The following is a 23,338-nucleotide window of genomic DNA, read 5'->3' as shown; positions in this document are numbered from 1 at the left end:
GCGGGTAACTCGTATTCAATCCCCAGAATGTCCAAATTTTTTCACACTATTGTTTGGGTTCAAATGTAATATTTTATTTATATTTAAAGGGGGGGGGGGGCTATGTCTTTCAACGTCAGAGCAATGGTGTTTGACTTCATAATGGCACTGTGTCTTTTTACTCCTTCATAAAGAGTTTGCAGTTAAATTTTGCACTTTTCAATCCCCAAAATGTCCGATTTTTTTCACACTGTTGTTTGGGCTCAAATGTAGTATTTTATCTTTAAAGGAAAGGGGGGGGCTATGTCGTTCAACGTCAGAGCAATGGTGTTTTACTTCACAATGGCACTGTGTCTTTTAACTCCTTAATAAAGAGTTTGCAGTTAAATTTTGCACTATTCAATCGCCAGAATGTCCGATTTTTTTCACACGGTTGTTTGGGCTCAAATGTAATATTTTATCTTGGGGGGGGGGGGGGGGGGGCTTATGGTTCAAAGTCAGAGCAATGGTGTTTGACTTCACAATGGTACTGTGTCTTTTTACTCCTTCATAAAGAGTTTGCAGTTGAATTTTACACTAATTAATGTGCATATGTGTGTGATATGACAAAATAAGGTAAAAGTGTTAATGTAGCTAGCTAGGTACCTATGAAATTGAATCACAAATCGGAGATTTGTCAAATTTTACTTTGAAAGAAGAATTTATTATTTTCTCATCTTGATTGAATAAAAATGGCAATTTCAATGAGAGGGAACTTCAATGACATTTAGTTTAGAGCAAGATCCGCCATAATTAAGAGCTCAAAGCGACTTAGCGGATAAAGGTATGGTTAATTAATGGTATACAGTGTATTAACCCTTGTCCTGCAGGTCATCGATAAAGCGGCGACCCGCTAAAACAGCTATCGCTGCCGGTCGTCGATATAGTGCACTGCGCCATGTTTTTCATTCAGTGCCGGTCGTCACTATTTCGACTTTAGACATGTGACGTTTTCTAGCTAAAATAACCAATGAAATAACGGGAATCCCTTCAGTGCGAGCCTAAATATTAAAAATAGAATAGTTTACCTTCACTTCTTTGTTTTCATTGGCTGGTTTTAGGGAAATACTTTCATAAAAATAATACTTGTAAACCGAAACCGCGTCGTTTGTAAATGTTGTTGATTCAAAATGGAGGTTGTCGAAGATGTGCTAGATGGAAATGCGGTTTTACAGAATGTAGACCCGGAGAACAGAGATTTATTTAGGGAAATATTCATGGACGATGATTCAGATGAGGAATTTTTAGGATTTAATCCAGAAGATCTTGAAAATGACGAAGGCACGGCCGATTTCGAGGAGGACTTCATACAAGGAAACATGGACGTTCGCAACTTACAGTTTCGTGGTGAAAAGAAAATCAACATAGAGATTGATGAACATGCAGAAATGGTGGATTTCTTTAAACTGTATGTAACAAATGAATTTATTGATGATATTCTTGTGACAGAAACGAATAAATATGCCCAGGACTTCCTAAATTCTGCGCAAGGCCAAAACCTCAAACCTCAGTCTAGATTTCACAAATGGTCAGACGTCACTACGGACGACATGAAGAGGTTTATAGCAATGGTTATTGCTATGGGACTAGTCCAGCATCACGATATCCAGGACTACTGGAGCAAGGACGAAATGTTAGAGACCCCTTTCTTTGGGAAAACGATGCCCAGAAACAAATTCCTTCTGATATTGTCTTTGTTTCATTTAAACAACAATGAAAATCAGATACCCCGGGGACAGGATGGATACGATCCGATATTTAAAATCAGAAGGGTCTATGAACACTTCAGGACAAAGTTCAGCGAGTTATATTCCCCTGGAGAAAATATAGCCATTGATGAAGGTATGATAGCTTGGAGAGGGCACCTTTCATTCCGGGTGTACATGCCCGACAAACCAGACAAGTTTGGTGTCAAACTTTTCATGCTGTGCGACTCAAGCAATGGATATTGCTCGCAGCTCGAGCTTTACCACGGAACGTCTGAGAATCCATCGGAGAAGGGGAAGATTTATGACTTGGTGATGAGACTCATTAATCCGTACCTTGGTAAAGGTCACAAGTTGTATGTTGATAACTATTACACGTCACCAATTCTATTTCATGACTTGTACCAGCGAAGGACAGGGGCATGTGGAACGTTACGTACCAACAGAAGAGGCGTTCCAGCGGATCTGAAAACCGTAAAGCTGAAAAAAGGAGAAAGTGTGGCAATGACAAATGGAACCCTTCAGCTCTTGAAATGGAAAGACAAAAGGGACGTTCATATGTGTACCACAATACACGATGCCTCATTTGTTGATGTACCTGGACGAGTAGACCGCACGACAGGGGAACCAATTCGAAGACCAGCATGCATCATAGCATATGACAAACACATGGGAGCAGTTGATCGCTGTGACCAGATGATCACTTACCCTGCCTTTAAACGCAGGACGCTGAAATGGTGGAAAAAAGTCTTCTTCCATCTCCTAATGATGGCCACCCTGAATGCCTACCTTTTGTACAAGGAACATTGTGCAAAATGGAGGAAAAAACCAGTTTTGCACAGGGTTTTCCGGAGGGAAATTGTGAAGGCTCTTATTGGTGAGACCAGCCATCAACCTATTACAGTAAGGGGAGCTGTAAATCCAAGAGACATGGAACGGCTGACTGGGCGCCACTTCCTTTCCAAGATCAAACAGAAGGAAGGTAACAAGTCTAAGCCTCTGAGGACATGTCCAGTGTGCTCTACCACAACTGGAAAAAGGAAATCTGTTGGAGATGGTCGCAAAACTGTACGGTCATCCTATGAATGCAAGATTTGTGATGTGGGACTATGCGTAGATCCTTGTTTTGAATTGTACCATTCCTATAAGGACTTCAAACAAGCCTACCAAAGACGTCAGGACCAAAATGTGGAGTCTGATGATTCAGATTAACTATGAATGATTGTGATGAAAAGCAGTGATAAGAATTTAATTGTTTGAATAAAAGTACTTGCTTAAATGATGTAAATATTAATGCTTAACATTCAGGACAAAAGTAAAACAAAATGAGTGTTGAGTGCTGTGGAGATCTTTGTTTACTTGAATGTTTTTGGACATTTATATACTTTATTATGTGGTAAGATTTTGGAAATATCAGCATGTTTAATAAAAGAATGAATTTCTGTACAAAAACTAAAGCTTATTCAGTCAGAATTAATTAATTGATGGCAATAATTACTGAAATACAATTATTTTTGAAAATTTTGTGACTTTAATCCTCTGTAACTTTTGATTGAAATAATATATTAGAGTTTTTTCTTCACAATATTTTTCTTTGTTTCTTCCTGAATAAAAGCTGCACAGATTGTTATTAGCAAAAATGATAAGAAAACGGTGTAAATTACAATTATCTACAGCTAGTGTAATTTGATAAAAGATTACAAATCAGCCTGGCACAGTCAGCGGTTGGAGCTCATTATCAGCTCGGCAGCCACAGATGCTGTTATCTATAGCATCCCTGGCAGGACAAGGGTTAACACAATGAAAGACATAAAAATCTGTATACTTGAAACAGTATGTGAAAAAATATGCTTTCACGTGAAGTGTCAATCATTTTGTTATGCGTGTGTGGTGCTGACTCAGGGAGGGGGGGTTAACCTGGAATGCATGAAATCGGGTAAAATAAAACAAAATATTGTAGATACATGTAGGTCTTAGACTAAAAAAATATTTAACATAATTTTATATTTTGTACAATTAAGTGTGAGAATCTCAAAGTTTAAAAAAAATCACACAAAGATGTTTTGGAACATAGGTCGTCCCCCCTCCTTAAAATGATATCTCGTATTCTTTTCGTTCCAGTTTTGCAATATTTTCAAAATATAAACGTTTAATTATATTTTATGTATGATTGATTGATTGTATGTTTAATTATATTTTATGTATGATTGATTGATTGTATGTTGTTTTAATTTTAAGTCCCATTCAAGAATTTTTCACTCATATAGAGACGTGACAACCAGTGAAGGGCTTCAAATTTAGACTTTTACTCGGCACTCAGGGCCATTGAGCAGTGAAGGATCTTTATCGTGCCAACACCTGCCGTGACATGGGGTCTCGGTTTTTAAGGTCTCATCCAAAATATCCGCAATTTTAACTTCAGAATGCTGAGTGCATGGTGAAGGAACTATTTTTCGTATTAAGGTGTGACAGGGAATGCACAACATAACATGTTGTTTAAAGATGAATCAGCATCTATGAAGACAGAGAAGGGACGGAAGACCTTCTTGTTGCCATGGCAACAAGGTTTCTAGTTATTATTATTATTATTATTTTGACCAAATTTTGTGCAGGCGTTTTCTCGAAAACTGTTCAGTGGTTTTCAGTGAAACTTTAAGGAAAAATGAGTCATTAAGTGAACTTTGTTCATCACAAAGAAAATTTGGTAAATTCTCTTTTGGTTCCAAGTTATGGACTATTTCCTGATTTTTTTTGTCGCTGAATGTTCTAAAGAACGGCTAAAGATATGTACTGGAGACTTATTGGAGAAGATAGATCATGACCTTTAGATTTGCAGAATTATCTTTTTGTGCGTCGTCACCACTTCCCGTTGCTACCGGAAGCGAATTTAAAAAAGGGCATTTTTTAACTTTTTTTGTTTTTCAATTTTCTTTTTATAATTTTAGTAAATTTAAAGAGGCTCTTTTGTAAATGCTTAATATGCAATTTGTTTTAAAATTGATCAATCCAAACTCTAGATATTCGCATTTTAAAATTTGAAGCAGGTCCAAAATGGCGGCTGTCTACGACGAGCAGGTTGGGACTCGGAGCTCCTCGGGTGGCTCGTTCCTCGCACACTAACCTCGGACGTCAATGGTTTCTAACATGTTGCTGATACAGTCATGTGATCTTATTTGAAATTCCTCCAAATATTATACTTTTGAAGTCTGAGTTACTTTGAAACACACCCAACACTATGTTTTGCATTCAAAGACTACTTACATGATGTTGTGATCAAAACCAATATCCAAGGAAGAAATAGACAAGAGAGAGAAATGTTTGAAGAACTTTATGTAGAGTAAAATATGAAATGAGTTACAAGGCAGTTTCCGGCGGGGAAATGTAATCGATTTGATGCATATTTCTCCACCAATCACTTCCGAGGTTTGTATGGAGCGTAGCGGAGTCAGTCGAGGATTGCCGATTGGCAGATTGGAGTTTACAGAGACATCCGAGCGTCTTGTTGAACGAAACTACCATAAGGATCAATGAAATATGAAGGAATTGATGGATCTTTCAGATTATGAAATGGATAATCTGTCTTTGAAAACAAATACTCTGACCTCAAAATGCAATAAAATGAGTAAGTACGGAATATACAATAATATATATGATAACGGAGACCATTCAATAGAGCATACATTTCAAAGAAAAGGCGCGAAGATTTACTCGTGACTTAATGTATCGTGACTCTTCTTTCATAGTAGAAAAATGGTCTGATGCAGAAGTGCAGAAAAAGATTAACGGACACGTTTGTATGAAATACAGGTACATTGAATTGCATGGAATAAAAAGTTGATACACAAAGAATAAAGGAAGTAAACAGTATCATTAGTTCATCAGTAAAAGATTATTTGTTATTGTTTAAACTCAAGTAACGAATTCCGATGTGAATCTGCTTGCACAAAATTTGGCTTACTAGCTCTCATTCTATAATTCCGCACTATATAAAAAATCTTTTAACCTCCCTGACGCTCGTTACTTCAGGCAATGATACAAAGTTAACATCGATGATGGCTGGTAAAGTTGCGCTTGTGTAGTGGCTTCCATATTGAATTTTCACGAATTTCTTTTATCTCTTTTTCAGCTTGAATTTTCGTGTGTTTTTTTTTCAGAATTGGACGGAAGACCTCTCATTGCTCGCAATGAGTTTCTAGTTAAGGTCTTCCGTCTTCACGGAAGACCTTATAGTGATTCTACTGTTTCTTATTATTATTAAGGTCTTCCATTTCAGTCGGAAGACCTTATAGTGATTCTACTGTTTATTAAGGTCTTCTGTCTCCACGGAAGACCTTATAGTGATTCTATTGTTTCTTATTATTATTATTCTTTTTTTTTTTAGACAAAATGTTGTGCACGCGATTTCTCGAAAACTATTCAATGAATTTCTTTGAAATTTTCAGGGATAAAAGGTCTTTATATGAATTTTATATAAAATTCCGTTTTTTGGTAAATTCGGTTCCAGTGCCAAGTTATGGACAATTTCCTGATTTTAAAATGAAATTTTGTCCTCAAAGGATCTAAGGAACGGCTAAAGACATGAACTGGAGACTTGTTAGAGATGATAGGACACGACTTCTAGATTTGCAAAATTGCCTTTTCGTGCGTCGTCAGTACTTCCGGTCGCTTACGGAAGTGATCAAAGAAATCGTTAAATTTCAACTATCCTTTTTTAATTCAATACTTACATCACATTATTGCATCTCTTTTGTAGTTTTGAAATATGTTGGTCCCACCGGAAACAAAAACGTCAACTTCCGGTTATAAGAGAAAAACTACATAATTTGAGTATTTTTCTTTCCCACTAATATCGTTTGTAGATAAAGTTTTTGGAATGAATTTTAAATGTGTTATTCAGACTGCAAATGTCTAGAGTAATGTCAAATATCTTTGTAAAATTCTCTTCCGGTCGCGTGTTTTTCTGTCCTCAAAATGAGAAGTTGGCTGAGCAAGATCTCGGAAACGGTAAGAGATTAAGACACCAGACTCATATGAGCAACAGACCTTAAGATGTAGCCAAAACCATTTGGGTTAATAGCGTCAGCCGTCACTTCCGGTCGTCACAGGAAGTGATCAAAGAAATCAAAAATTTAAATTTTTCTTTTTTTAGTTAAAAATTGCATCACTTTATTGCATCTTTTTCGCAGATTCGAAAGATGTTGGTCCCACCGGAAACAAAAACAACAATTTCTGGTTATAAGAGAAAAACTAAATAATTTGAGTATTTTACTTTCCCATAAATATTCTTTATAGATGAAGTATTTGAAATGAATTTTAAATATGTTATTCAGACTGCAAATGTCTAAAGAAACCTCAAATATCTTTCAAAAAATTCACTTCCAGTTGTTTTCTGTCCTCAAAATGAGAAGTTGTCTGAGCGAGATCTCAAAAACAGGTAAAAGATTAAAACATCAAATTTTTATGAGTAACAGACCTTGAGGAGTAGGCAAAACCATTTTGGTTAAAAGCGTCAGTTGTAACTTCCTGTCGTCACAGGAAGTGATCAAAGAAATCAAAAATTTTTCTTTTTTTAGTTAAAGTTTGCATCACTTTATTACATCTCTTTCGCTGTTTTGAAATATGTTAGATTCCACCGGAAACAAAAACGTCAACTTCTGGTTTTAGGTGATAAGCTATGTTATTTCGATATTTAACTTTCTCATAAATATTGCTTACCGATAAAGTACTTGAAATGTTTTTTATGCATTTTGTAGATACTGCAAATGTCTAAAGAAACGTCAGAGATTTTTTTTTTTATAAAATTCACTTCCGGTCGCTTGTTTTCCTGTCCTCAAAATAAGAATCTGTTCTCACAATATTGCTCGGCAACAGTAAACGACTGAAGTCTAAAACTTTTAGGACTGATAGTCAGTCATCAGTTGATTTGAATAGCGAGAAAATCTTGTATCGCCGTTACTTCCGATCGTGACAGGAAGTGATGCAAAAAAGTGAATGGTTAATGGTTAGCGCGTTGGATTTTCAGGCTGACGACCAGGGTTAAATCTCCAGTGTCTGAATTTCTTTTATTATCTTTTAAGCTTGAATTAACGATTTTATTTTCAAAATCGGACGGAAGACCTCTCATTGCTCGCAATGAGTTTCTAGTTATTATTATTATTTTTCCCCATTTTTTGTCCAAGCGATTTCTCAGAGATGACTCAATGGATTTTGTTGAAACTTTCAGGGATTATGACAAATAAAATAAACTAAAAATATTTTTAAGGATTTTCCAAAATAAAGTTCCATTAGTCAGATATGTTCGATTTCCGTTTTTCCAAAAGAGTTCATGTCCGGACATTTTCTCAGAAACGGTAAGAGATTAAGACACCAAACTTTCAGGGATTATAGATCATAACAAGAAGGTTTGCAGAATATGTTTAAAATTGTAAGCCGTCACTTCCGGTCGTCACAGGAAGTGATCAAAGAAATCAAAAATTTCAACTTTTCTTTTATGGATTTAATCTTGCATGACATTATTGTATCTGTTTCGCAGTTTCGAAATATGTTGGTCCCACCAGAAACAAAAACGTCAACTTCCGGTTATAAGCGAAAAACTACATAATTTGAGCATTTTACTTTCCCATAAATATTGCTTATAGATTAAGTGTTTGAAATGGTTTTTTAATATGTTATTTAAACTGCAAATATCTAGAGTTACGTCAAATACCTTGGTAAAATTCACTTCCGGTCGCGTGTTTTACTTTCCGCAAAATAAGAATTTGTGCAAGTGAGATCTCAAAAACAGTAAGAAAAAACTAAAAGAAAAAACTATTTAATTGGGATTTTTAATTTTCCCAAAAATATCGCTTATAGATAAGGTTTTTGAAATGATTTTTATATATGTTATTGAGACTGCAAATGTCTAGTGTGACGTTAACCATCTTAGGAAAATGCACTTCCGGTCGCATGTTTTTCTGTCCTCAAATTGAGATTTTATTCACCAAATTGTTCAGAAACAGTACATTGCTGAAGTCTTAAACTTTCAGAACTGATAGTCAGTCCTCAGTTTATCTACATCATGTAAAAATCGTAGGTTTCCGTCACTTCCGGTCGTGACAGGAAGCGATGAAAAAAAGTGAATTCTGAAAGTTTTTTTTTCTTTTTACAGAAATGGTAGGCTAATGCGATGTTAGATAGACTATAACCATGCAATTTATTTTCACCGGAAGTGCCAATCGAAAAACCGGAAGTTGTCTCAAACATGAGTAGTTTTACATGGAAACTTTTAGGGAGGATCAGTTGTGAATAATTTAGGTGTAGAATGAACATTTTATTCGTTTGGAGCACTTTCATTCATGACGAAGTACATAAAGAAAACAGGAAAGTAATTCCGTTTGTTTTTATTTGTATTTACATATCTTTGGAAGCCTTCAGATAACTTTTGTTAATTATTTAGAGTAATCTTATTGACAAGATCGTGTTTTTTTTTTCCGAAGAAGTCAAGAAAACGGAAGACCTGTTATTGCCTCGGCATTAAGTATCTAGTTATTATTATTATTCTTATTTTTTAGACAAATTTTGTCCAAGCAATATCTCGAGAACTATTCAGTGGTTTTTCATCATTCTTTAAGGGATAACGTGCCAGTTAATGGCATTGTTACATTTAAAAGAATTTTGGGAAAATTCGCTTCCGGTTCCAAGTTATGGACATTTTTCTGATTTTAAAATGAAATAGTTTCTGCGGGATATCTAAAGAACAACTAAAAACAGGGAATTATATAATCTTAGACTAATTATAAATCCTGGATTTTCAGAAAATTCTGAAATCAGGTGTAGTGCCTGAAAACTAACTTAGTTTTGCTTGAAATTATCAGTTTTCACTGTAGTAGATACTGTCTAAATGGGTAAGTGTGTATATAAGAAGCTAATATAATTGAATTATTGTTTATTTTTATTCATTCATGTTTTTATTGTGTTCCAATTTCATATTTTTATTGTTTATTTTCAGTGATAATTATTATTTCTAGGGTAAATGTCTTTTATGCAGTGTATCTGGTGTTCTACTGTTGTATCTGTAGAAAATAATGACGCATGCGCAGATGGGGGTTAGTCGATGCCTGGCATCAAAAAACGACTAACCCCCATCTGCGCATGCGTCAATATTTTCTCGCTAAATTCTGCAGTTTTCTGCAATCAAACGGCGATATTAAAATAATCCATCGAATGTCCGTCATTAAATTATGCTACGACTCCACTGTTATCGCAAAACGTTCCTTCCGAGTTGTAGATATCCGTTAAACATTGCCAACAACGCATGGCTTCATAGTCCCCATGAATGAAGACCCGACTGAAGAAATGACTCGCAGCAAACCAAAATACATACCGATGCTTATTCAGCATGACAACTGCAAACACTTACACATGTTTTCACAATTGTAACAACTTTTAAATCCAACGAAATGGTCAGAAAAACGCAGCGATGTAAACACTACCAAATTTACAGCAGCTTCCTTATGCAGACAACCACTCCTCGACGTCACAGTCGTAAAATACGACGTCACAGGTACACTGTTTTCCCGAACTTTTCTAATGCAAAATGGCGATTAAGCATTGTACGTAATATAAGGTATACTGTCTTTGTTGTTCAGCACACGTACTTTTAACTGTTTGTAAAAAGTTCTCCTTTAACCAGGTAATTGAATATCACAAGAGGAAAGGAAACTGGAATGTCTTAAGTACAGAAATCGGTCTTTGAAATTTGAAGATCCATGATCCGCCCACTTGTTTCACCTCCAGCTAAGAGGTGCATATTTAGTGTGCAAATCGAGAGTTTTAAAGCCATTGTGACGTCACCCTCAATAATTTGTAACAGATCAGTGAAATCTCACACATGAATCAATAAAAAAAATAATAATAAAGAGTTAAACTGCGGAAAACATTAGTTTGAAGTCTTGTGTACTATAAACAAATTATTATTGATTAATCAGGTGTAAGGCACAATGATTCTCCACAAGGCAGCATTGATATAGTAGTACTTGATGTACATGTAATACAATATGATAGTTAGTACTTGATGTACATGTAAATATACTGTAGATAATCCGTTTATTTGAGATACCCAACCTGCCCCCGAAATAAATTTGTATTGAACCCTTTTATTGATTGATTTGTGTATGAGCAAGAACTAACTAGAAGTGGGTTGACTGGAACGGGGGGGGGGGGGGGGGGGGGGGGGGACTGGAACAGGGTGGGGGTCGACTTCTTATCCTTTATACAGGTCCCTTAGCAAATAGCAAATGGATTTCTCTTAAAATATCTATAAATCCCCAGCAATTTTATATGATACTGGATAATGATCCCCCTTTTTATATTAAATATTTTTTTAAAAAAAATTCTAGATACCTACCCCCACCAGGAAAAATGCTCCCGTATACTCGGTGAAATTCGTAATTTTCTCTATTAAAATATCGAAAGTCACACATGCTTTTGTTCACACTTTATTTATAGAGTCTTATGCAAGCAAAATTAAGATGTATTGTAAGAATTTTTAGTATGTGTGTATTTGTGTGAAAGTGGGGGTGTAGGGGTTGTTGTGGACATCCTCCCCAACATCCCCTTGAAATCCTCCATTGAGCACAGGTGCAAGAGACATTTGTATAAATATTTACCGTTGGTTCAGCCGAGATATATGGATATGAAATCGCTTTTAATAGTTTTTAACTAGTCTTCATAGATTATTGCCTGATGCCACGTGCGTCAGGCAGTATAAGGATTAATATTTCAGGGATCCGAAACTAAGTGATCATTCTTAATGAACTAGATTTTCTGCAAGCTGATTTACATCGGAATTTGTTACCTGCATTAAAACAAATACAGTTTGCAGAAGAAAGAATCATATAACTGATGCAAAATAATGATGTGTTTAATTCATTCAATTTTTTTGCATGCACATATTTATTCTTTGCGATTCTTTGTACGAACATGTCCGTGTAACATTTTTTCTGCGTTTCTAAACTACTGGATCAGTCCATTTGCCTTCTATGAAAGGGGTGACACAATCATTTCGCGCCAAGTGTCACATGTAAATTATCTTCGCGCCTTTTTCTTGGGTTGTTCTATTGAATGGGTGTGATAACTTGTATGGAAATAAATAAAGTTTATTCTTTTAACATGATTCTTAAGCTCTAGATTTTTTATTAACAGTAAATTTCATCTCATTTTTTAAAGAGAATACATTGTATATGGACAAGCAACACTAAAGCAATGGATTTGCTGATTATTCTTACTATTTATTCCATAAGTGGACTAGTCTAATCATAAACAAACTCCCTCCACCCAGTAAATGGGACATCCCTTCTTGATTCTGTTTTCCACCTAGCCTTTCTTTCAACATTACATTTATTAATAATGTACGTTACAAGGTAAGGCTTTTTAAAAAAGCTTAGAAAGTCAGCGAGTAGCATATTATTTCATGCTTTGTGATGAACAAGGGTTTCCTTTTAATACAGTGACAAGAGTGTAGGGCAGTACCCGTAGAGGAATGGGCTTCACTCCCGTAAGGTTCTAAGTAAAGAATCGGCAAAATGAAGAAGACATCAAGATCTGTACTGGTTTTCATTTCATAAAAAAGCACATTATTTTAATTATGAGAAAGGTCCTGAAATCGATTGAAAAGAAAAACTATCAATTTCAAAACTGTGTATAAAGATGTATTTTAAGCTCATTTATAATACATGTACTTGTATATGGTAAGACCATCATCGCGTGAGTTTTGTCTGGGGGGTGGGGGTGGGGGGTGGGAGGTGTTATTAGTATCTTGTTTTGCGCTAGCTATAAAGTGTACAGGTTATTTACTTTGATTTCTAGAGTAGCATTGAAGCATTTTTGTCTCAAACACTTCAACACAACTTTCCCAGTTGAAAATGTTCATAATTTACTTCGTCGTCGAGAACGACGGAAAACAGACCAGTCTATAGATAGAGGCCGTCTCATCAATCTATCACTGACCATGAAGAAGTGCGCCCTCTAGTAAGAGAGTACATGTAATATGAATTTCTTTAAAACGAATGATCTAACTATTTTCCCAGAATTATCAGTGGCGGATCCAGGAATTTCATAAAGGGAGGGTGCAGTAGAAGGCAGGGGGGCTGGGGGGCTGTATTGAAACCCCAGTGGGTCCAGAGCAAAGCTCTGATGGGTGTTCGAGGGCGAAGCCCCCGGAAGCTGACAAATTCTTACAAATAAGAGGTGTTTTTCCTTGATTTTAGGATAATGAACATATAAGTTCTACATACAAAAAATTCAAACGGGGGGGGGGGGGGGGGGGGGGGGGGGGGGGCACGCCCGGCGCGCCTGTTCCATAGATATTGATTGATTAGTCAGGCAAGCTTTTTGAAAAGCTATTACTTGTAAGTTCGACTAAAATCTTACCAATATTGTCACTTGCCGAAAAATCGAAGTATATGGAATGAGTAAGATATATGTTACTGTCGACGTATTTTAAGTACATGTATGATATCCCCCGAATAAACTATTAGTCGCTCCATTCTTTCCCTATAATTTCTAGTAGATCTGTCATTAACGGGGAAAAATTCTTCAAATATACAAATGTAATAAGTGTATCACATTTCCATCAAAACTCTTGCGCTACACATATCTATTTAATTATGAATAGCAATATAGAGATATAACATGCTCATCAGTTTTACTAGAACTATTATACCTGCCAGGCCACCTGAGAAGGAAATGTCACTCAGAATTGCCGAGGAAAAGAAGGGCGGTTGGGTGGGGGTGGGGGGGGGGTAACAAACACTGCTCAAGGAAGTGCTGTGCTTTTAGTTCCGTTAAATGACAATTGCTCAGTTTCTATCGTCTAAGAGAGCAGTTCTTCTACATTTAAAACATTTTGAAGTTTAAATCTTTGTTTACGATTTTTGTTTCAGAGAAGCTAATATATATTTTTATCAAGTGAAAACTCGATCATTAAAAGATACTTTCATAAATCGATTAGTCTGTCAAATGGTCTAGGTGCTGGCCGTGAGTGTTTTATTTTGTTCTTCGCAAGTTATATTCCTTCAAGAGCCATTTTAATATCAAAAACACCATGAGAATATTTTGTCGACCTTTACTGAATAATCCATTCAACAAAAATAAAAAAAAGGGTGGGGTGGGGTACAGTACTTGTATTTCCAGAAGTTGCATGTTAAGTTATTTATTATTATTCTAATAACTGTCATCCTCATCGGAAAGTCTAAAACGAATTAAACAAAAGTACATGTAATAGCATAAAATGTCTTTGCCTCCTGAATTTTGTAAAGACAAAAAATTAAGAGATTACACACACATTTCGTCCTCCTTTGAATCGCGCATCAAGCCTTGGATTTCGGTTAAATGAAATATAGTGATACTGTGTTTTGTATATTTTTATCTGATACCATTTTAATTTACTGAGTATGTAAAATTAGAGGTGAAAATCATGTTACAAAAATCTAAGGTAACGTATTACATGTATGTATGCATCTCAATACATGTACCTTTGCGTTTTCACCATCGGTAACATTTGAAGAAAATACAGCGAAAATACAACACCATCCAAGTGCAAGTGTGATCATTTTAGGCATTACCGTGATTTTTAGAATATTTAATTTTTTCTCTGTTTATTATGAAAAACACTTAGTTTTCCTTTTGTCGATCCATTATCGCTCCTAAAATAGTAAGAACTATATATATAGATGGGTAGATTTTTGAAAGATGAATTGACGCTAAACAGAAAAAAACTTGATTAAAATGTTCTTGCTGCCATTTTGCCAACTACAGTTGGAAAAGGAAACAAAGAAGAAATCGGCAGCAATCTTTCCACGTGGATCATCATACTACTCCGGATCTATGTTACATGATGATACAATATTAATGATTACTACTGAAATGTGATGTATCAAAAATAAATTATCGTGGTGTCACAACAAATTTTACTACATATTTTCTCTCTTTATTATCGGCCGAAGCAGCGGCCGATCTATTTGTGGTTGTGTTAGAAAATGCACATGGGGAAACGAGACGTTATTTTTCTGTTTGTTCAGTAAAATAATTCTTTAATGATAACATGTAAAAAAAAAAAATGATGAGTGAATTATGCAGAAAATTTGCTTTGAAAAATCTCTTTATTGTGTTATTATATTCCGTTTTCATTTATCTTCAGATAATTATTAATTTATGATTATATAAGAAGAGTTAACAATAGGTACTCCCCAACCTGGGAGTGAGTAAGATATGAACACAAATCGTTATGATTTTCCGGATTATAATTAAGTGGTAAAATATATGATGAATAAAAGTTGAAAAGTTGTGCAACAAGCAAATATTGCTTTGAATATGCTACAGTTGCGAACGACACAAGGATAATTCTTCTACATTTTGCACTGCGCCGTGCAGCATAGTCTACACTGCAGAAATCATCATCAGCATCATCTCGGGGAATTTTTATCATTTATCACTGACTTTATTAAATCGAGGAATCAATTTTGATGAACAAATGTACTTGAATTTCTATTTCTTTACTTTTTTATTTCTTAATTTTTATTTATTTAGTTTTTGCGTTGAAGACAGTCTGAAAATAAAAAAAAAACGATCCCGCTTTCAGCTTCAAATATCTTGTGCTTTCCTTGGATGCTTAACCGGGAAAGTACTTTTTGAAAATGCTAAATTTTGTGTGCGGCCGATTTGATGCTTTGCATCAATTTTACTTGTTAATTTTTTGTGATCGGTTCGCTGGCGACTACATTACTCTTTTCTGGAATACGCATTCTCGACCTCATGGTAGGACATTCTGGGAATACAACTGTAGATAAATTGTACCATGACAATTTCGTTTCATTATCTGTAAAAGATTCGTGCTTTGTTGTTTAACCTGTACATAAATGTACGAAAAGTAACAGTTACTTAGGTCTAATAATGCAAAGACTGAAGATATCAGTTAATTCTAAAATTATGATAAATATCTAGCTTTTCTTAACTACTTTCCGACACGCTCAGATAACAACCTTGGATATGCTTGCCGAGCTTGCCGGAAAGACCCGAGAAGATGCGATTGCTACAAAACAATACCACACTGAAATATTTTAAACTAAGTGCTCATTGGTTCTACTGATCTCTTACTTTTCACCTCGAGCTCAAAATTTAAATTACAGTAAACTACAGAATGCTTATAACATGACTAACAAGAAAACATTGATGTAACCATCAATTGTCGCCCGGGAAATAAATAAAGTAAACAATGGAAATGAGTCTTTATCATCAAACCGCTTCGATATGTGTGAAAAAGGCATGCGTCTAAATGATGGAGACGATAGTCAAGAATATTTTGAAAACTTATAGTCGGATGAAAATCGAACAAAAACGATACCCTTTTAAACTTCATCAATTCCTCAAGTAAATGTTGGCTGCATAAAATATAATTTGAAACCAGACACATGCATCACCTATTTTCAAAAATATCTTTCACTTTAAGAATATAAAACACGAACTGTGTAAAGTACATTTTTACGTTTTTATGCGATAAGTAAAATTCGATGTTCTAAAAAAAGGGACCTGTCGTTTTTTCGATAGTAAATGATAAGCAACTTTATATATTAAATATGAAAAACATATATATTTTTACAGATTCACTTTATGGAAGTAAATATATTGTGTATCTCGTAATTTATAAAGGGAAAGAACATTCTGATTAACAATCTTTTTAATGTTTAGAAAACCTTTAATTCTGAATAACTTCTCCCACCTCAATCCCCATATACCAACACTTAAACTTGTATGTATAGAGCAGCCCGGTCCTCCGGGCTGCAATGAGTAATGCCATGGCCGATGTGAAGCCCACTCTGGATTCACCTTTCTGAACTGACCCCCCCCCCCCCAAGTTCACCATGCCTTTTTATTTATAATCATTCGATTCAGCAACTTAAACCAATGGTTCAGATATCTACTTCTGTGTTTTATGATGGCCCCAGCGCTAGGTCAGCTTTCTTTTTAAAGGATAAGCTTGTACATGTAGCTGATTCCATGTCACGGCAAATATAAACAATAACGCTTACATTATACGACGAACTACTTTATTTGATATTATGCACTGACAGCTTAATTATAAATCTATCATTAGCATTTACTGAGATTTTTTTGGGGTAATTACTATGAGATGCAATATCTATCATGTTTATGCAGTAAAAAAAAAAATGCTTGTCTCCAAATTCAAAACACCTATTTCGAAAGGGGGGGGGGGGGACGTTAGTACATTTCTTTTTCAACTGCAGGAATTTGCGAGTGCTCGATCTTAATGCTGCAACAAAACGGGGAGACTGCAGGAAGCATTTAAATAAAGATTTACTACAGTGAAAAACTATACTTAGAAACAACCCCCCCCCCCCCCCCCCGGCATTTTACTGGTTTGCTTGTCAATAAAAAGAAATCTCTCTTTTCATGCATCAGCCGAAACGAGATATTTAAAAATAGCATATAAAAACAAAAGGTTTACATTATTGATAATATTTATTCTACATTGGTATCAACAAAATTAAGGAATTGTAAACCTCCATGTAAAGTGTTAAATGTTGTTCGAAGAAGAAATAATACTGTGCATATAATAAAAGCATTACTCCAGTCTAACAATTTTCCCAGCAAGGAAAGAACAATTATATGATTTTGCTTACATTATGTTACCTTCACTATCATAATTTATTTTTTTCCCCCAATTTTATCAAAATGTGACATGATCTGTTTCCTATACAATATTGCCACGCGATTGCGAGTTTGAAATCCAGCACTGCATTACTAGTACTACAAGCCGAGCCTGTGAACATCGACCAGGAAAACCACCATCAATGCAGGAACGCTATATGGAGAGACAGAATTTACAGCCCCTTCCCATTCCCTTGTTGTTGAAATATGATGTATAAAATATGTATGTTTATTCACCAATGAAGGGTCCTCAGAGGATGAATACAATTATTACAGTAAGATCATATTTAAATATTTACATTTGCTGTGTTTTTCTACCTAGTCAACTGTGCAATTGATTTGAAAGTCATTTTTGTGTATACTCACGCGTAGAAATATACACGGTGAAACTCGCGCGCTTCATGAAATATGCCTACGTGACAAGTCTGTGTGATTCACACACCAATAACTCACACAAAACTTAAAAACATTCCTTAATTAAATAATATTGAAATATCGTAATATGGTAGAATATTAACCATGTTATATTTAACATGTAGGTATAAATGGAAGATCACAATACCACAAATAAGATCTGAAACTGAGACAAAAATATTGAGAGGGTAGAAAACCACATGAAGCTAAAGAAAATGATAACAATAATAGATTAGCAGCATACTATAATATAATATTTACATTTGTTGTGTTTTTCTACAAAGCCAACTGTGAAATTGATTTGAAAGTCATTTTTGTGTATACTCACGCGTAGAAATATACACGGTGAAACTCTCGCTAAAGTGACGTCACAATGAGGCTACAGAGACATTAATAAAAATGTAACGATATAGGGCAGTAAGAAATTTAGATATTGAGTATATCAGTGGTTCTTTTAAACTTGTAAAATGTAAATATAAGGAATGTTTTTAAGTTTTGTGTGATTTATTGGTGTGTAAATCACACAGACTTCCACGTAGGCATATTTTTCATGAAGCGCTAGTGATCGAGCTGCGCAGTTTATTATCCATAAGCTAAGGCAGCATCCGACATCGATCCCAATGCAAATTACGTCACTTCCGTTTCGCACAGAACTATCTCACTCACCCACAAACAAACACGCAACTCCATTGCGAGGGGATAAAAAAAATACACAGAAAATTCGAACAAGTGTAAAAATCTATCACAAAGATGTACTTTTCTACATGGGAAGAAATTCTGTGGATTTTCTCTGGTGTAGCTGTATGTAGACTGAATTCAATCAAAGCGCAATTAACGCTGGCTTACACTTATCTTTACATTATCCGAGACAATGATGTCAGCAGTGTTGAGGTAAGGATCCAAAACTTTTACAGATTTAAGATTAAAGCTTTAAATTTTATTTTTAGAGAACAACCTGACGCCTTTAATTTTTTTTCGGGGGTGGGGGTGGGGGGGGCATAATTTCAATATTTTGTGTGCTCAATAATAATTATAATAATACATTTAAAATGAAACATATAATTATAGAAAATAAACGAGTAATCAATAAACAAAGTTAAATAAAAAGGAAATTAAAATAAATGTTGGAATTTGTATGTAACCCTTAATTTGATTTTAGAAAGTATAAGTATGCCACAGGTTACTAATTTTACTCCATTTCATTGACCACGCAAAACGCAGCCCCCCCCCCCCAAATATGTCTTAGGATGAGAACGGGGTGGAATGGACTAATTTTAGGGCATAGATAGGAAGGAGAGTATCTGGGGAAAAGAATTAAAATTTAGAATATTGAGAATGTTGCCTTTGAACGTAAGAAGGGTGTAAATAGGCCATGTTTACCTTCTCCTCAATGGGTACTAGGTGAAATATGCAGGGTATGGGGTAACTCGCAGTGTCTTAGAAAGACTTGCACACTGTGGATTCTCCCTAGATTCAGAAATATTTTAAGGCTATAATAAAAAAAAACCCACTTAATTCCAAGGTGCATCAGACATGCGACTGAAGAAAATATTAAAGTTTTTTTTAGACCCAACTCTCCAAGATTCTGCCATAAATGCATTTTTTCTTGGACTCTTTCTTTTGGAAATACTTCAGAATGCTTTATATACTTTTGCTTTATAGTTTTGAAGTCGATTTGATGCTTTGCATCAATTCAACTTGTTCAATATTTTTTTTTTGAGCCAGTACAAATATATATTGATGATGAAAATTTAAAAAAAAAAAAAGAAAAAAATATTTTAACCGAGTACTCGATCCGTTTTTCGCCAAGGGGGGGGGGGGGCATTCTGTCTAAAAAAAAAACACGTTTGTAAAGTACAAGAAAAGAGGACATCGGGTGGATTAATCTGACTGGTGTATTTAAATACTATTATTATTATATTCATGACGCAGTATTTTTGTCTGTTCCCCGTCATTGCAAGTTTAAGAGTAATGTCACAAACTAAGGCTTGGGAATTTGTTTATAGTACACAAGACTTCAAACTAATGTTTTCCACAGTTTAACTCTTTATTATTATTTTTTTTTATTGATTCATGTGTGAGATTTCACTCAGCCCTAATGTAGATTTTCCAAAGGGTTTGGAAAAGTTTTGGAATTCCATGGAATTCCAAACATTTCCATACAAGAGTCTAAAAGTGTTTTTGGAAGTTTTTGGAATCTTTTGGAATTTGAATAACAAATTTGGACTTAGACATTTTGAGGTTTGGAAAGTTGTGGAATTCTATGGAAAAGCTGATAAAATGAGAAACTTAGACATTTTCTGCTCTGGAAAGCTGTGGAAAATAACTTAGAATTTTTTCTTAAACTGTCGGCTCATAGTACAATTACGTCGGGATCGATGTCGGGCTCGATGAACAATTAATTTAAACTACAGCCCGCCAAAATTCAACAATTCGGCTGCCATGTTGTATTGTTGGACAGAAGGAAAGAGAGTGTCACGAAGAAGGGAACTGCTGTCATTATTAGCTTGGAATGGAATTTGTATTTTGACAAAAGATGCAGACATTTTAAGACCCGGTAGGTACAATGTACAGTAATCAGTATTTTATGTGTTCTTGAAGTTGAATGGATAATTGACTGTTCCTCAGTCTGGGCACCACACACATAGAATGCCCGACGATGAAACCATTAGGGCGAGTTTCATTTCTTTAATAATTATTGTACAACTCTAAACATCTCTTATCAAAATATGTTTGAACAATGTGTGGATTTCAACCCGAATTTCCTCCGTTCGTACATGTCCTTAGACCTCGCTATATATGCTAGTGGCACGTTGCCAATTGCGCCACGACAGTCCATGTTACATCGTACACAGACATCATAACACTATTAGTGTCTCCAATTGGCTATCTTTACCATGTTTACAACAAAGAAAAAACGTGTAGACGGTGGTAGACTAATAATGCTCTATAAGCTGTCTATATGATATAAAGTTGTGCACAACTTAGTTGCGGTAGACTCAAGCCTCTATTTAGTTTTACAGACTACCACCAACAAAGGCATTTCAAGTCTTCCTTACTTTCAGACCTTTAGTACTTGCACAGATAATTTAAATATAGTTCCCCCTCCCCCCCCCCCCCCATTATGGATATATGCTCAGTGGTGTCGGCAGCCTCTTTGGGGCCAGTTCAGAACTCTGGTCTGAATTATTAGCTAATAACATTCCTTAGTACATGTACTACTTACATTTACAGAGTACATTGTAAATAATTGTATCTATTTTTTAATGCATGTTCATGATCATTCACAGCACTTACTTTTATTATTTTATAGCTGAAGTACTCGATTTGCACAGCGCCGGCATATAATCATCAAGTTTGATGAAATGTCCTAATATGTAGATGTAGATGCTAAGTCATTCAGTCACCTAGCTTGTGAGAATGGTGAGAGCCTGCTCAAATTATCATTCAGCACAAATAAACTAACATTGTTTTTATTAATTAATGTTTTATAGCGTACGATTTTTTTTATTGAGCAAGTAACAAGAGGTTTATATTCTTAATTCCTTTATAATGCATAACAATTATAACTTTTGACAGGTAATCTAAACATGCTAAATGCTACATGCATAATCATTTTACATTTTATTTAAGTATAAATACTAAAAATGACTATACTCTATGACATAAAATCATGCATGCATTATTTACAGGAATGCTCACAAAAAGGACAAGAGCGAGAGAGCTGTATGGAAATTTACACAAAGGTAAGATTTTTTAATCATTTTCCTAATCAATAAAATCAAAAGAATTGAAATTATGTGTTTATCAATGTTAGCCAGGCATTGAGAAAAGTTATTATGAACCTTAGACTCCACTCTTTCAAATATATTTTAGTTATTTTAAGAAGTTGTTGCTTTTAACTTGTTTCCTATGTCAGTTCTCTGTCCTGTTCACAAGTTTTTACCTACGCCTTGTCAATGTCATTCATCATATTCTTACACAAACCTATAACCTTAGTCGCAGATATAAATTTCCAGAAATAAAGAAGTACATGTATACATGTACTAATATATTATCTTACTCAATACTGAATTGTTGAGGCATGGAAGTTACATGTATTTATAACAGTTTATTTAATATTTTCTTAATTTTTCAAAAATAAAGTATATGTACATGTATTTGCATGTTTGAAGCCTAGAACAAATGTATTCTATATATTCACTTTATGTTATTTGCTTTGTCTATATTTTTGTTACATTGTAAATTAACCAATGTGCATTTAAAGCAATTACATATGCCTATAAATTCGTCTTTTCCTCTTTTCAAGGGTCAGTTAACGGAGTAAGCTGATATGGAGGATAATATATCAAAGGCAGCATAGGCGTCCAAACTCCTGTTCAAGGTGCTTTTAATCAGAAGCTTAAGAGACAAAAGACGAGCCATTGACAAGGCAAAACTGAATGTTTTATATGGTATATAAATTATATTTACTAATGTACTTTTTTTCATACCTTAACTTTATTTGCTGAATGTTTTTAAGGGTACATAGTTTATGTAATTTACAATGTCCTCTCTCATATTCAAGGTTAATTAACTTAGACACAATCATGTCTCTTTATTTTTTTTTAATTTCACAACTTCCATTAGTTTAAAAAGAAATCAATCCTAATCTGAACAAAAAATTACAAGATAACTAGAGCAGAGCTCGTTGCAAAGCAACGAGTAGGTCTTCCGTTGGAGCTGCGAACAGGAAGAAGTGACCTTGAGTCAAGGTCATGCCACATTCTAAGGTTATAAGCAATCTTGTAAGGGGTATCAACTTGCAATGTCTCACCAGTAGAAAGACAGTTAAGGAATGTTGTTTCTCCGTTGATGACCTTGAACTCGTTCAAATGACCTTGCATCAAACCATGACACACTCTGGTTATAAGCAAACCCCATCTATGTGTTACCGACTGGACAAGTTAACACATGTTCTTTCAGACCATTCATCCAGTCAAAATATTCTTTCCTTAGTGACCCTAAATTTAATCAACATGGCCGTAGGAACCGGGGGAGGGTGGGGCCCGGGGGGGGGGGGGGGTGGGGCCCGGGGGGGTGGGGGCGTACCCCCCAATAATTTTGCCGATATATAGATTACTATAGTAGACATAGACATAGATACTATAGCTTGTGCCACCTCAATAAAAACGTTGATAACCTTCTTTTTTTTTTTTTTTTTGCTTGTCAAGGAATTTTTGGTAGTTGGTGACCTTTTTTTTTGCTTGTCAGGAAATTTATGGTAGTAGTGCCCCCTCAACTGTCAACTGAAAATGTATGGCTGCCCCCCCCCCCAAAAAAAAAAAAAAAACTGAATTTGCTTCCTCGTTTCATTAAAAAAAATCCTACGTGACAAGTTTGTGTGATCACACCAGTAACATTCAAACACCACTATTTCATTTTTACACATTTAAATCGACACAATCAATCAACGATAATATGTTGACGGTGCGACCGTTGGGGGAGTGCATTGT

General features: G+C 35.1%; 1 protein-coding gene and 1 long non-coding RNA gene across 2 annotated transcripts in view; one reads left to right on the top strand and one right to left on the bottom strand.

The window, feature by feature from the left end:
• LOC133196093 (B-cell receptor CD22-like) overlaps nucleotides 1-23,338 on the bottom strand; it is a 613,523-nt gene that overhangs the window by 509,283 nt on the left and 80,902 nt on the right. The window lies entirely within an intron of this gene.
• Nucleotides 19,947-22,295, top strand: LOC133196184 (uncharacterized). Its single transcript, XR_009722285.1, has 4 exons — nucleotides 19,947-20,400; nucleotides 21,157-21,266; nucleotides 21,536-21,589; nucleotides 22,153-22,295. It is a non-coding gene; the product is annotated as an uncharacterized LOC133196184 (long non-coding RNA).

The sequence above is a fragment of the Saccostrea echinata genome, unplaced genomic scaffold, assembly GCF_033153115.1.
Source record: "Saccostrea echinata isolate AGI-Se365-2 ecotype Australia unplaced genomic scaffold, CSIRO_AGI_Sech_v1 ptg000030l, whole genome shotgun sequence".
NCBI lineage: Eukaryota > Metazoa > Mollusca > Bivalvia > Ostreida > Ostreidae > Saccostrea > Saccostrea echinata.
Note: the sequence above shows the minus strand (reverse complement) of the source record. Positions and strands in the feature narration are given on the sequence as shown.